The following is a 13,769-nucleotide window of genomic DNA, read 5'->3' on the forward strand; positions in this document are numbered from 1 at the left end:
AGATTAAAATAGCACCCGACAATAGTAGGAATTCTCATGCCAAATTTTGTTTTGTTTGCACACTGCAATTTGTTGATTGTAAGTGATCACTAGATGTGCGATTCCATCTCTGTAAAAGGGAACACTACTACCTCCTTTTTGTTAACAGAATCGTGAAATGCCAGCTCCCATTGTCGTTGGTTTAAGTGCAGCAATAATGCTTTGTGTCCCGTCTTTTTTATCTTGACTGCTGGCTCTGTAAGCAGGCATTAGGAGGTCACAACTTAACTGTAATAACTTATTACAGTTCAGCAGCAATGACATTTTGTTAGTACAGGTGACTAGAGAGATTAAAAACCCAACTGTAATAAGTATATTAGAGAAGTGCTTTTATACAAGAATTGCAGATTCCTTTGTATTGCACACTGTATAGATATCGAAGCACATTTCGTTCTTCGTCATCCATCTTTTATCTCTGGTTTTTAAAACCAGCCAGCTCACTGAGAAGAAAAAAATCCCTTGTCCTCACTCAGGCTACGTGTGATATTTCTTGATCTGTCAACAGAAGACCAGTTTGTCACCACACAGACACTTGTTGTGATGGCACTTCAAATTTTACTCAATTTACTTCTCTTTAGAGTGGCTGATTTGGGGAAAGAAATGCCAGTCTCACAATGCATCAAACTCCAAGGCAATCTGTAAATAAAGAAAAAGGAAGCTGAACCTAATCAACTTTATAATGATGGCGAAGTAATCTCCTCGCTGCCATTCACTATAATAAAGGGAAAGACTTGTCTCTAAGCTGCGATGTGAATGTGCACCTACAGTATTGTGCTAAACCACCCTTGTAGAGAGATGGTGTGGTCCGGAGGTTAAGTAGCTTGTTGTGGAACATGGAGATATCTTCTGCCCCAGCTTCTCCACTTGGCAAAAACTGAGAGAAAATAATTTTATCTCCCCAATCCTCAGTTACACGCACTATATAAAAACATTTACAACAGTGGAGTACAAGAAACTAATTTATCTGAACTGCCTAAGTCATGTTTATCTAACTGTTTTTACAATTAGGGCCTCATTGAGATGGTGGTGAGACCACCACCGACAGCCCTTCTGTGGCGGTCCCACTGCCATCCATAGAAATGGTCCGACCTCCGGTTTATGATCCACCGATCTAAGGCATTGGCTGAAGGGACAGACTGCTGCTTTTCTGACAGGCTCATGGAGCAGTCAACGTAATCCCTACAATAGAGGCACTGCCCGCTTCGGGATTATGATGTCTGTGTCCCTCCGCCTTCACATGACGGCCCGACCGCCATGTACAGGCACACAGAAAGGGACTTTGGAGGTCCCTAGCAGACCCCATTGGCCTCCTCTATGAGGCTTAGGGGGCACATGTGGTGCCCCCCAAACATTCATGGACCCTGTGCCAGGCACCTCATGATGCCTGGCACACAGTGCATGGATGTTTAAAGCATGCCTATTTCTATTGTGGCTTGTGCTGCGGCTCTTTTCCGGGCTGCTGCACAAGCCGCAATAGAAAATGGCATGTTGCAGATGATCAGATCGTAATTTGGCAGGTGGAACCTCTGACTACTTGTCGGCTGGACCGCCATCATATTAACATCATATAATAACAAAAAACACCTTTAAGTCTTTATTACCCCAGGACGAAAAGTCTAAGGCTCCTTAATCTCTTGGACTCCAGCATTAACTGTTGTTTTAAAAAAATGTAAATCACCATTTATACACAGAAAAGTAAAGCTGAGTCATAGAGAACAACAATCAAAACCATTCAAACTGTGTGCTGTACTTTGTGATACATTCTTCCTTGCTAGGACTTCTGGAGACTTTTTAAATTGAGAGAAACAGCTGTGTGGACTGTTAGTCTAACTACACAGTTTATCTTGTTAACTCCTGGCATGATGAGTATAAGAAGTGGGTGTAGACACCCCCTCTTGTTGGATCATTCTTGTCTGAGTCCATGTAGATAATAGATGTATGCATGGGCCTCCTCTGATTGTCTCACCATCTCATTTCTTAGATGTCGCAGAACATGGCTGGCAGAGATGAATGCCATTTCTGTTAGATTGTTAGTCTGTAAGCAGAGCAACATGGGCAGACCCGTCACTGCATCTGTGAACGTCCCTTTTTCTCCATTTGTATTGACCTACAGTGATGTATCACATTGATACTTTTTCCATGGCTGTTTCTGTCTATAGTCTTTCATGTTTAGTTATTTTTCTTTGTCCTCCTATTGCTATTTGTCAATATTTATTTTGTTGTGGAGAAGGGGATGGCGCTTTAGCTTGTACATTTCCATATGTATTTAACTGACAAACCTACAGCCTTATTTTAGTGTCTGTAGGATTTTAGTGTGCTAAGTGTTCATATATGGGAAGCGTCATTACATTACCGGAGGCTAGTCCAGGAGGCGGATAGCGGTCTGGAATCATGTTGCGGTACGGCGGACGTTACCACGAGGAAACAAAGGTGTTTGTGGGTAACCTTGAAACAGGAGCTGTAAACGCAGAGTTACAGCGTGCATTTAGTTATTATGGCCCTTTGCAAACTGTGTGGATAGCACAAAACCCTCAGGATTTGCATTTGTGAAGTTTGAGGATCCAAGAGATGCAGAATATGCTGTTCGCGGATTGGGTGGGAATGTGGTTCAAGGCTACAGGTGAAATTATCAACAGGCGTGCCTCGACGGTCCCGATATGACCGCCCTCCATCGAGACGCCCCTTCGATCTTGCTGACAAGTGCTTTAAATGTGTAGAGGAAGGCCACTATGCTTACTATTGTCATCGCCACACTGGCTGCCGACGGAGGAACAGGTTTCTTCGTTTGAGTCAGTCGCCTTGATTCAGAATGTCACGAGCCTTAAGTTTTCATGCTGAGGTGCCTTGCAAATTCAACTATTAAGATTCTGCTATACCTTGGGTGATCAGCATGAAGCCATATCCCCTCAAACATTCTACATGTAGCTTCACCTTTAACAATCCTTAGAGGCCAGAAAATTAAGAAGGTGACCGCAATTGCGCTGTACATTTGGCTTTCAATTGGGCCCCCTACTTTAGAAAGAGGAACGTCTGATTGACCACATTCCTTCTTAGAAAAATCTTCCTCCGACAATCAAGTCTCAACCGGTTTCATTTGGCTGTCAGTATGATCGTTGCTAGATTGAAGAAAACATCTACAATAGAAGCAGTGATCGACTGATAGATGTTCTAGATCTCCTAGACCTTGAGCCAAAGATGGTGGACCTGCAAACTTGCAAGTTCAAGGTCTCTATATTACTCAAGGTCCAGAGGACGAATGTATTCTCGTTCACGCAGCCGAAGCTGTGGCAGAACACGGTCTCGCTCTCGAAGGTCTGCATCTAGATCTCTTAGCAGATCTAGATCTCCACGCAGGTACAGGTCTACTTCTTGTAGTTCGCGATCAGCATAAAGATCAAGTTGGTCAAAATCCAGGTCCGTAACTCCAACTAAAAGTAATTCACCCTTGGCAAGTCCCGCAAGGAGTGCCAGTCCAGAATGAGGTGAGAGATGGGACGAAGTCCTCAGATATTAGGAAAATTGCATATTTTGTGATGTTCATTTTTTATGTAATTTGGCCAGAAGAGTGTTTTCAGTTGTATACTGTTTAGATTGGTTATTTGGATAGTTTAAGATTATTTGTAAAAATAATTAGCAAGTTCCTTATTTTTGTTTTTAAATACCCTATGACCATGCTTTTGTATCTGGATACAAACAATGGTGCAAGGCAGAGGCCAGTCAGAGCGCTAGTTTATGCCACTTGCTTCATAGGCCCCTGCTGGTATTCCACACCACCCAGGGATAAGGGGAATGAACTTGGGCATGTATTACAGAGACCCGTGCAAGCAGCAGCCCATCTCTCCTAGAGCACTGCTCGACCGTGGGCTTGCAGTGAGGCTTTAACTTTGTGACCTCCCACGTTGGAATCATTGTCTGAAGCACCATCTTCTCGTAGACCTTACCATGCTCTAGTCATCTCCATTGAACATTGGCACGGTTTAGCTCCCCTGAGGGCGATTTTAATGTATTCCCCCACCTGAGCAGATCCCTAATCCACACAGCAACCGTTGGGCCGAATGCTGATTTCCAGTTAAGAGTGATCTGTCGCTTAGCTAGCAGTCGCAAACCATATGCAGCATCCCCACCCCAAAGGCTCCACATCTGCTTATTGCATTTCTAGAGACTTTCGCCGTACGATCCAGATCGACCCTTCAGGCATCATCTTCAATGGACACTTCCACGTCCTCCTCTAATGCGACTTTCAGTGCGGTCAAAGGAGCCTCCATGTCAATTCTCAAGGTCCGGTAGAGGCCCAAAATAAGTTATTCTCTCCAAAGTAGGTACAAACGAGATGGCCACCCAAATGTGTCTTTGGCTCGACCAGTTCCCCTGGCCAACGACCTTTAAGAGCCCCCGCTAGCGCCCCGTACCGTAAGAAGTGACCTGCCGGATGTCAAATTCGGCCTGCAACTCAGCAAATGAAAGCAACTTTACTGCTCTATGCAAGTCTTACAACTTCTGAATATCCTGCTCCGCCCTTGTTGCCAACCTGTTGCAGTGATGCATCGGTAGAAGGGTGGACAGCCAACACAACACAACTATATATTGGGCAAATGGGGGCCCTGCACTATTGTTTTTTGCATCTATCGGGCCCAACAGTTCTTGGCAACTCCCCACAAGTCACTCTGTGTCATTATTGTGCGACATGGCTCCAATATTTATTTGGCAAGTCACCGCCGCCATAGACACTCAGTGATATTTCACGCTGCTCCTCCCACTTCCTCCTGCAAAATACACCCACTGCCTAACCCATTTTGAGCTATGCTGCCAAATAGTAAGATTTTAAATCCGGAGCCGGCAGGCCACCCCCTGTCACCGGGTGCTATAGTTTAGCAAGACATCTACCAGTGGACCATAAGAGATCAATGAGTAGTCTAATTCCTGATTCGTAACTCATGGGGAGGCCACTGCCGCCCCCAGGTTGCCCTCTACCAGATCAGCCACCGTTCTATTCACACAGACTTCTTAACCTCTAAAAATGACGCCCACTACTTCTGCACAACCATTGTGAAGTCCGGAAACAGAATCAGTCTGTTGTTTGAAAATGTGGAGATGCCCTTTCGTCTGTGCCTGCTGTAGTATGTATCTTGTTGACAATAATGCAACAGTTTGGCCACCCCAGACAGGCACCCCCTGTGGTGGCAGTCGGCCTGGGATCCTATGTGCCCGCTCTTGGGAAAAGAAGGGGGGACCGCTCTACTGGGTCAACCTTTCCCAGCTTTCCTGAAAGGCGACCAAGTCCGTACCCTCAATTTGTTCCTGCTGACTCTCAAGGCGTATGTTATACCGATTGGCCCTCCCCTCAGCATCCTTGGCCCTATATTCCAGCTTCTGGAGCCTTTCCTCTATCTCCAGCTTTTGGCGTTTCAGTGCCTCAGTATAGCAGGTCCCAGTTCTCCAATAGCCTTTTCATTGGAGATTTTCTCAACCCTTTTGCGTCGATCACTTTGTTTGTGTCAGCACCTTGGTTGTCTCCTGTTATAAGAGCAGAGAAAAGTCACTGCAAAAAGCGTGTGCTCACCTGGAGAAAGTACTAGGCTAAACAGGCCAACAAGCAGCGCTCCAAATTCTACGAAATTCCATGAAGGAGCACGTTACAGCGCAGATTGCGGCTGCCGACAATTCCCTTAGAGAAGTATTTAATACAGTAAAGTCCTCAGCTCCCCTAAAACAATCAAAAGCACCATACTTCCTTCAATTGATCTTTGTACTTGGCTATCTAACTTCTTTTGTGAAAAGATCCAAAATCTCGACTCCACCTTCCCGAGAACTGCCGGCACCACTGACACGGGTGCACCGACTGCAACCTACCTACCTTTCTCTCTGAATTTTGCACTATACCTGAAGACGACTCACTGGTGGAACTATTAAAGTATAAATCTGGTTCCCAGGAGGACCCTTGCCTTCCTCAAATTCTTAGCTGGCCGCACACTCAAGCAATCCTTATCTTAAAATGATCTGGAACGGTTCATTGAAATCTGGCAGCTTCCCACCATTTGGAAGCATGCATTCCTGCTGCCACTCTTAAAAAGAAACTAAAAGAAGAATGTCCTCTGGGAGTGATATTAGACCTAACTTAACAGCACTTCACCATACATAAAGTCATATCTCAAACATCAAACATTCATCATCCAACCAGAGTGATCACAGTTCAAACCAATTGTAAATGTACTGGCACAGAAACCTACAAATTATACATTGATATTATCAATTTATTAAAAATATAATCCAAGATTAAAAAATTTTTCATACAAAAAGGAAAATAATTTTTCTTTTCCCTCAGGAAAACAATATCAATTACAATACAACAAGTTTTAAAAACACAGCACGAGAGTTAATAAAGACATTAAACTTTGTCATAAGGCCCCATAACCAACATCGTAGGCTGTACAAAATAACCCTAATGTATTATAATTCATCAACATTTGGGGTAATTTAAGAACGGTGGGTTTATGGCAAACAGACATCGTCGCGTTTCGAAGGTATCATCTGGTTGAACCTTCTTTTTCAAGACTAAAGTAAACTTTACTCTCGTTGATTTAAAACATCTATAACACACACATATGTATTAGACCAATGAATAGATAAAATAATAATTTTTTTATAAAAACGTAAACAATACTATTATTACTTTAACTAGTCATTTCTGGATAAGAAAGAGAAACAACAGGAAAGACATCTGCATATTTTGATACCAACACAATATCCATTTGATCCCAACAGTGCCCCACATACATATGTAACACTTCTCACACCAATTTTCATGATACTGCTCACAGATTCATACATATATTCATCCCACCCTTTACACACATACTTTTGATACCACTACATAAGTAAGTGCTTACCTGTAATGTGCTACGTTTAGGAGTGCAAAAGCTATTTGGCCACTGATACGTTGGTCCAAATTTCTGATTGAAGGAAGCAAGAGCTAATTTGCACCTAATATGGGACCACACACAAGAACGAAAGAGTATATCTTTTAATACAGTGGTCGACAAAAACAGTGTTCTATTCATACATCTAGCTATAGACCAACTAAAATGATGTTAATAACATTGACCTACTTGCTTATATGTACTTCTCTATGATGGAGCGTCTGCTATCAAATTGGCTGTGTGGGTTCATAGACCAGTTGCAGGATACGCTGGACTGGTCGCCACATATTTGAATCACATATTGCACTTAAGTAGTGAACCCGATCAGGGCTCTCCTTTGTTTAACCAATTTTAGGGTCAATTAGAGTTGTTATAACTAAATTTACATGTGCATTCTCACCCACCTTAGGTCAACGGGTTTGATTTGCCTTACTACCGGTTTCCCTTCTTTCACAGGGGCGAGATAGTCATAATTAAAATCTAAACAGTTAAAATGAAAACAAAAAGATGTAACCTAACAAATCACTACTCTCAGTGCACCCATCTGATTGTTATAGAGATAGTTGGTAACTCACTTTGATATTTACCCCATCTCTTTTGGGTCCCTATTACACTATGATATGGCTCTTTTCAAGGCTACAAACATAAAAACCAATAAAAACGCAGGTAAATGTTACCTTTTCAATTTGTGACATAAATAATACCTCGCTACATTGTCCTATTTGTAGGATGAAAAGGCTCTAAGTCCAAGTCCTAATGTGTTATAAATACTTCAAGAGACCAGTTGTACTATATCAAACAATGTTTTCGTATTGTTACCCCGCCGCTTCTCAATGTATACTAATTACAACCAAAAAAGCTGATGGCTACTGATGGATAGCTAACCTGCAGACTGTCTTATATGCGTGTCTACACCTCAATGCGACCCCTAATGGGTCACTATCCCCTTCCTAGCTGATGCTCTGTTTCCCCTTCTCAATAATATCCAGGTACATGCTCCTGCCACGGTACACACCGGCGGTGCTTCAATAATTTTATCTCCGTGGGTTGTCTCGTCCAACATCGTTCCAGTAAAGTCGGCGCTTTAAAAAGCCTCCTCCTTTCTCTGACGTCACTTACGTGAACGTCAGGCCTGGCCGAGTCACGTGACCTCTGCCCAAAGTGAACGTATAATGATGACTGTTGCAGCTGTATCCAAAAACAAAAAACTTTATTAAAAGTTTAACTATAAGCACTCCATATTTTCTGCACTATCCGTTCTAATATTAAGAGCTGCAAACGGCAAAATAAGCCATTTGATATCCACTATCTAGTGAGGGACCCAAACAACGCAGTGGGCTACAACCAAGCTTTTGTACCGCTTTGTTCGCCGTAAGTTGGCAGGGTATGCTCAGATGTGAGTCCCTTGCTCACTTTGCCACTGGATTCAAGAAATGCCTGGCTGAAGACGGCTGGAATGCCAGAAACCGGTCCTAGGAAGCTTGAATCCGGTCCTGGGAAGGCATGCCTTGGCAGTTTGGGCTGGACTGTTCCCATGAGGCACAGGGTCAGACAGATTTGCATATGGCCATGTCTGAACTGGGGTGGCAGAGTGGGCTAAAGAACGGTGATGGATTAAACCCAGGTCTGTTGACTGGGTGTGAGTGTTTGATGGGTTCAGATGCTCCGTCCATCACCCCCCCCTTTAGACCCAGAAACAGGCTTTATGTAGTTCCAGCTCAGGTCCCAGGGAGGATCACAGATCCGCACCCCCTACAGATAGGGGAGCCAAGGATGACTCCCCCCACCACAATGCACGCCCTTCTCTTTTCAAAGCTTCAGTAAGTCACGGAACAGGGGCACCAACCAGGGAAGATGCAGTCATCTGCAATGCCACCCCACACTATGTAGCAAAAGGAACAAATGATGGACGCAATGCTGAACAATGCAAACATTCACCCCCAGTCACAAAGATCTGTGTTTAATCCATCGTTCTTTTGCTCGCTACTCCACCCCAGTGTGAACCTAGCCATGTGCAAATCAGTCTGACCCCGGAACAGTCCAGACTGAACTGCCAAGCCAGTTCATCCCTGGACCGAAAATAAGCATCCTGGTACCTGTTTCGGGGCATCACCCTTCATTAGCCAAGCTAGCTTGAATCCAGTGGTGCAGTGAACACGAGACCCAAGTCTGGGCATACCCTTCCCACTCAGGGTGACAAAAGCAAAAGGAACAAATGATGGACGGAATGCTGAAGAATGCAAACATTCATCCCCCAGCCACAAAGATCTGTGTTTAATCCATCGTTCTTGTGCTCACCACGCCACCTAGTTTGGATCCACTCAAATTCAAATCCGTCTTGGCCCTGCTAATGGGAACATTCCAGACGGAACTGCCAATCCAGGGTAGCATCACAGTCCAAGGCCCCGCGGAGGCTGCGTCTTGATGCAGTTGCGAGCGATCTCCTCACACCCACAGGTTCCCTCCGTTCGCTAACCACATCAATGTCAGGTCAGCACTACCAGAGGAGAGACAAGGGCACAAGCCCATCCCAGGTAGGCATTTGCAGCACCAGTCCTCCAACCTCCCTACAGGTGTACACTGCACTGGGCAACTAGCGGGAGCAGGAAACGTGAAAGGGGAAACCCCGTACCCAGGGTTGGATTCGGGTCAAAGATCTGCCCAGGAACACAAAAAACAAGCATTGGCTTAGCCAATCGGTCTCGCCTTTAAGACCTTATAAGTATTTAGCCATGCAACACATTATCCTGGGTGCTGCCAACATTGACTGTTCTTTGACGTGGAAGCTTTGACACTTATACCACTGCGTAATATGCCTCACTTCAAGGATGAATTCATTCCTTTTGTGATAGTAAAGCAGGAAACATTAGGAGGGCAAATGCAGCTCAGATGGGACATCTACCTTGGCCTCCACACCGAGCTTCATGTAGAGAATAAAATGACTGCAGTGTAACCTTGCTAGAGGCTTCTCAGGCTCTGAGACGAAATCTGTTATGTAGACCTGTAGATGCGATGTACACTAATAATAATCCGCCTTACTACCTGCAGCACCATCGCGGAGCTTGCAGCCACTGCCAGAGAGTCCTGCCGCCAGCGACTCCAATTCCCGGCAGCACCAGCGGCAAGCGTGGCACGCACACCGCCCACGCCTGTAGCAAGCGCCAGGAGGTGCATATAATCAGCACAGGGCTCCTGCGTTCTGGGACGTGTGGGGGCGGCGCCGGGCAAAGGGCGGGCCCGTCTGAGCCCGTCCGGGACCGTTTGAGGCCGGGCTGGGCCACCCCCCTGACATCATCATTTTAAAGACAGTTGGACACTGCAGTGGTGAGTGGGGTTTTTTCTTATTGTACCTATTGAATGTCTCGGGTAAATAATACTATGGGCAAACAAAATATTACCCCAGCTGCACGTAAGACTACATCTATTGACACCATGCTGGAGAGGGCGATGAACATAGTCATTACCGAGATTGAGCTGACTGAGAGACGCCTGTCCCTGGGCCTCACAAATCCCCATTCTGCAGTACAAAATGATAATATTGAAACAAGTGCCTCTCAATTAATGATACACAGTGAGGCTAATTATGGCTTACAGTCATCAATGGGAGAAAATACACTGGGTGTGGAAGGATCTGGCCACATAGGAACAACAGTAGACTCTGTATATGGGATCTGCCCAACTGATATTTTAGCTTTGGCCACTTCGGATATATCTCCTAACCCAGAAGTATGCGGAGCGAAAAGGAAAAGGAAGACAGTGAAACCAGTCTGCTCCAAACGGAAACAACCTCCACGGTCGAAATCACAATGTAATACATTAAATACATAGATTCAGGGCCCGAAGGCCCCAGTGGAGTCGATTCCCAGCAGCGACCCAATTAATTTAGTTTCATTGGATATTTTAAACAATTCTGCACATACTCAGATGGAATCCACACAGACTCCATTCTCTAATTTTACACTTGGGGACACTGCTATTGACATTATTATAGATACATTGTACGATCGTGTTAAAGGACTTGTGGATAAAAAATTTGCTAATCTATGGAAACGTTTAGATCGTTTGGAATCTTTAATTATAAAGGCAAAATCTCCCAGTAGGGAACCCAAACAGCCACCTCAACAAGTCAGCCCTCAGAAAAATGTAGTTCAGAGCGGGCAACAATTGTCTCTAACTAAAAAACAATTCTCTGCCCCTCGTGATACTAATAGTAAAACTAAAGATTCCTCACTTTCAAAAACACGTACTGGTTCAGCTAACACTCAAAATATAACTCCTATTGCCTCATCACATTCCATTACTCATACTGGTGCTCATGTCATCCCCAAAGCTTGCATGAGCACTAATATCAGCGGGCACTCTGAACCAAACAAGGATGTTTTAAGCCTACCCCCAGCATCATACCCATATGTTCTGATTCTTGCAGGTGTACCTCCATTAGAGAAAAATAAATTGGAGTCCTGGGAACAATTACGGAACAAAAGTGTGGATTGGTTGGCTAAATACAAAGGGTACAGGAGGTCTGACATACATGATATTCTAATGGTACGAAGGGTAGGTTGGGTGGGACCAGCAGAAAAAAACATCCGTGGTGATTGCATTGTTATTAATCTCCGTCGACCAAGTCTCGTCAGATCAATACTGGCTGTTATAGAGATTAATTGTCCAATATTCACAAACATCTGTGCACTACCCCTTGGTTTCTTTTATAGACCACCACTTGCTCAGCGACCACTCGTTAGTCCATCTTACCAGTCGGTAAATATGTTTTCTGCCATCTCTGATTTAGAAACCATTGATTGACCTTTAGTTAAATCTCAGCCGACCGAATCTGCCCTTACGGCATCTCTGGACATTTCTCAAGTTATTTTCGACCTTGTGGCCGAAATTACCTTTCCAAATGACTACTCCGATTCACTATTGCAGGTGCTGAGTTGGAACGTGGCCGGTTTGGCTTCCAAATTAAACATCGAAGATGGGGTCAACACGATAAATAAATTTGACATCCTTATGTTTCAGGAGACCTGGGCAACTAAACAGTTATACCTCGAAGTTTATGAGTGTTTTAATATCATTTCTCCGCATCTCAAGCAAGGCAGACCCTCGGGTGGCCTACCAATATGGGTTTGTATTGCATCGGGAGGCAGAGTAAAATCAATTCCCACTAAAAAATTTAATTTTCAAGCTCTACTGTACACACAGGGGTTTCCATTTGCTTTATTAATTTTTACAATAATGATTTTTTAACTACACTTGACAATCTTTTTAATTTCATTTTGGAATTGGATAATTTGTTAGGAAAACAAAGACCGGTAGGGATATGTTTGGGGGGCGATTTTAATGCGAAGATTGCAGGAGGAAACACCGTGAGCCCCAACCGGCATACCTTAGTCAATCCGTGTAAGAGGGGATATGAGTTAATAGACCATTTATCAAACGGCAGTCTTTTAAATGTTATAATATTGCTTATGACTTACGGGGCTGAAATTTGGGGTTTTATAAACTTGAAAAGTGCCCAGGCTGAAGAAAACAGATTCTGCAGGAGAATTTTGGGTTTACCAATTTCATCATCTTCTTTTGTCTGTCATAATGAGTTAAAACTACCTTACTCAGAGGATTATATTAAGTCCCGCCCTGCCATGTTTTGGTTAAAGGTTTGGCAAAGTCCGGCAGCCTCGCTAACAAGGGAGATCTTGGCTGACTGTTTAAAATGTGACAAGGGATGTGACATTCCGTGGCTCGCGGAAGTACGGGCAAATCTGACAGCAGTTAATCTTGGCCATATTTTTGATAAACCTGACCAACTAGACAGAATTGATTGAAAGACTGGGCGTAAAGTCTTATACAAACACTATGGGGACATAAGATACGCACAGGAGGACACCAAAGTATCCGTAGGACAATATATAATAATGGCGGAAGAAGGGGGACCGCCTTTTTGTTTACCTGCTCGTTATCTCCTAGGAGATATCACTCGTTGGGAGCGAAGCCTTCTTTTTCGCCTTAGATCGGGCACAATAAAATACTTGCTTTGCTTCCCCATAGGCTATCAACCCAATAGTGGGGATTTGGCCTGCCCTTGTGGCAATTTAGGAAAGCAGTCTATGTTGCACTTTCTGTTCTTTTGCACATTTTATCAAAAGTATAGTATGCAGTTATTGATACCATTTTTTAGGACAATGGGAATAACGGAGTTCAAGGTAGCATATAAAACTATTCTTCAGCTTAATAATGATGATTTAACATATCGAGTCTGTACTTTCTTAAAAATGGCTATTCACGTTCTTCTCTGAATTATTGAATGTTGGACTAGGACGTACTATGTGCACTTTTGGATTTTATACTTATATAGGGTAATTTGTCATATGAACAATATGCGGGTGTATAGAGCACCATGTATGGAATTTAACAAGCTTATCTTTCTGCTGCTACTTTTCCCATTTTTATACGCGTTACGCACGCTGGCACTTTTTATAGGATCTTGCTGCTATTTCCTGAAATATTTGCATTCCGCACTTTGGCACTTTAGTATTGAAGCTGCTATTGAATATGCGTGATAATTCTGTAAATGTCTTCATTGAATGGTCTTATAGTTGAGGCACTTTTTATAGGATGTTGCTACTTGTAATTTTAATGTGATCGTATAATCTGTCTATCTTTGCTGCTATCTCCTGAAATATTTGCACTCCGCACTTTGGCAATTCAGTATTGAAGCTGCTATTGAATATGAGTGATAACTTTGTAAATGTTTTCATTGAATGGTCCTATAGTTGAGTTTTGTTTTAAATTTTAAGATGAAGGAATATGTAAATG

General features: G+C 43.6%; 1 protein-coding gene and 1 pseudogene across 5 annotated transcripts in view; both read left to right on the forward strand.

Annotated features, from left to right (window-relative positions):
* Window positions 1–13,769, forward strand: part of LOC144822315 (uncharacterized) — a 528,873-nt gene that overhangs the window by 421,104 nt on the left and 94,000 nt on the right. The window lies entirely within an intron of this gene.
* Window positions 2,431–3,520, forward strand: LOC144824487 (serine/arginine-rich splicing factor 7-like; annotated as a pseudogene).

The sequence above is a fragment of the Lissotriton helveticus genome, chromosome 3_1, assembly GCF_964261635.1.
Source record: "Lissotriton helveticus chromosome 3_1, aLisHel1.1, whole genome shotgun sequence".
Classification (NCBI taxonomy): Eukaryota; Metazoa; Chordata; class Amphibia; order Caudata; family Salamandridae; genus Lissotriton; species Lissotriton helveticus.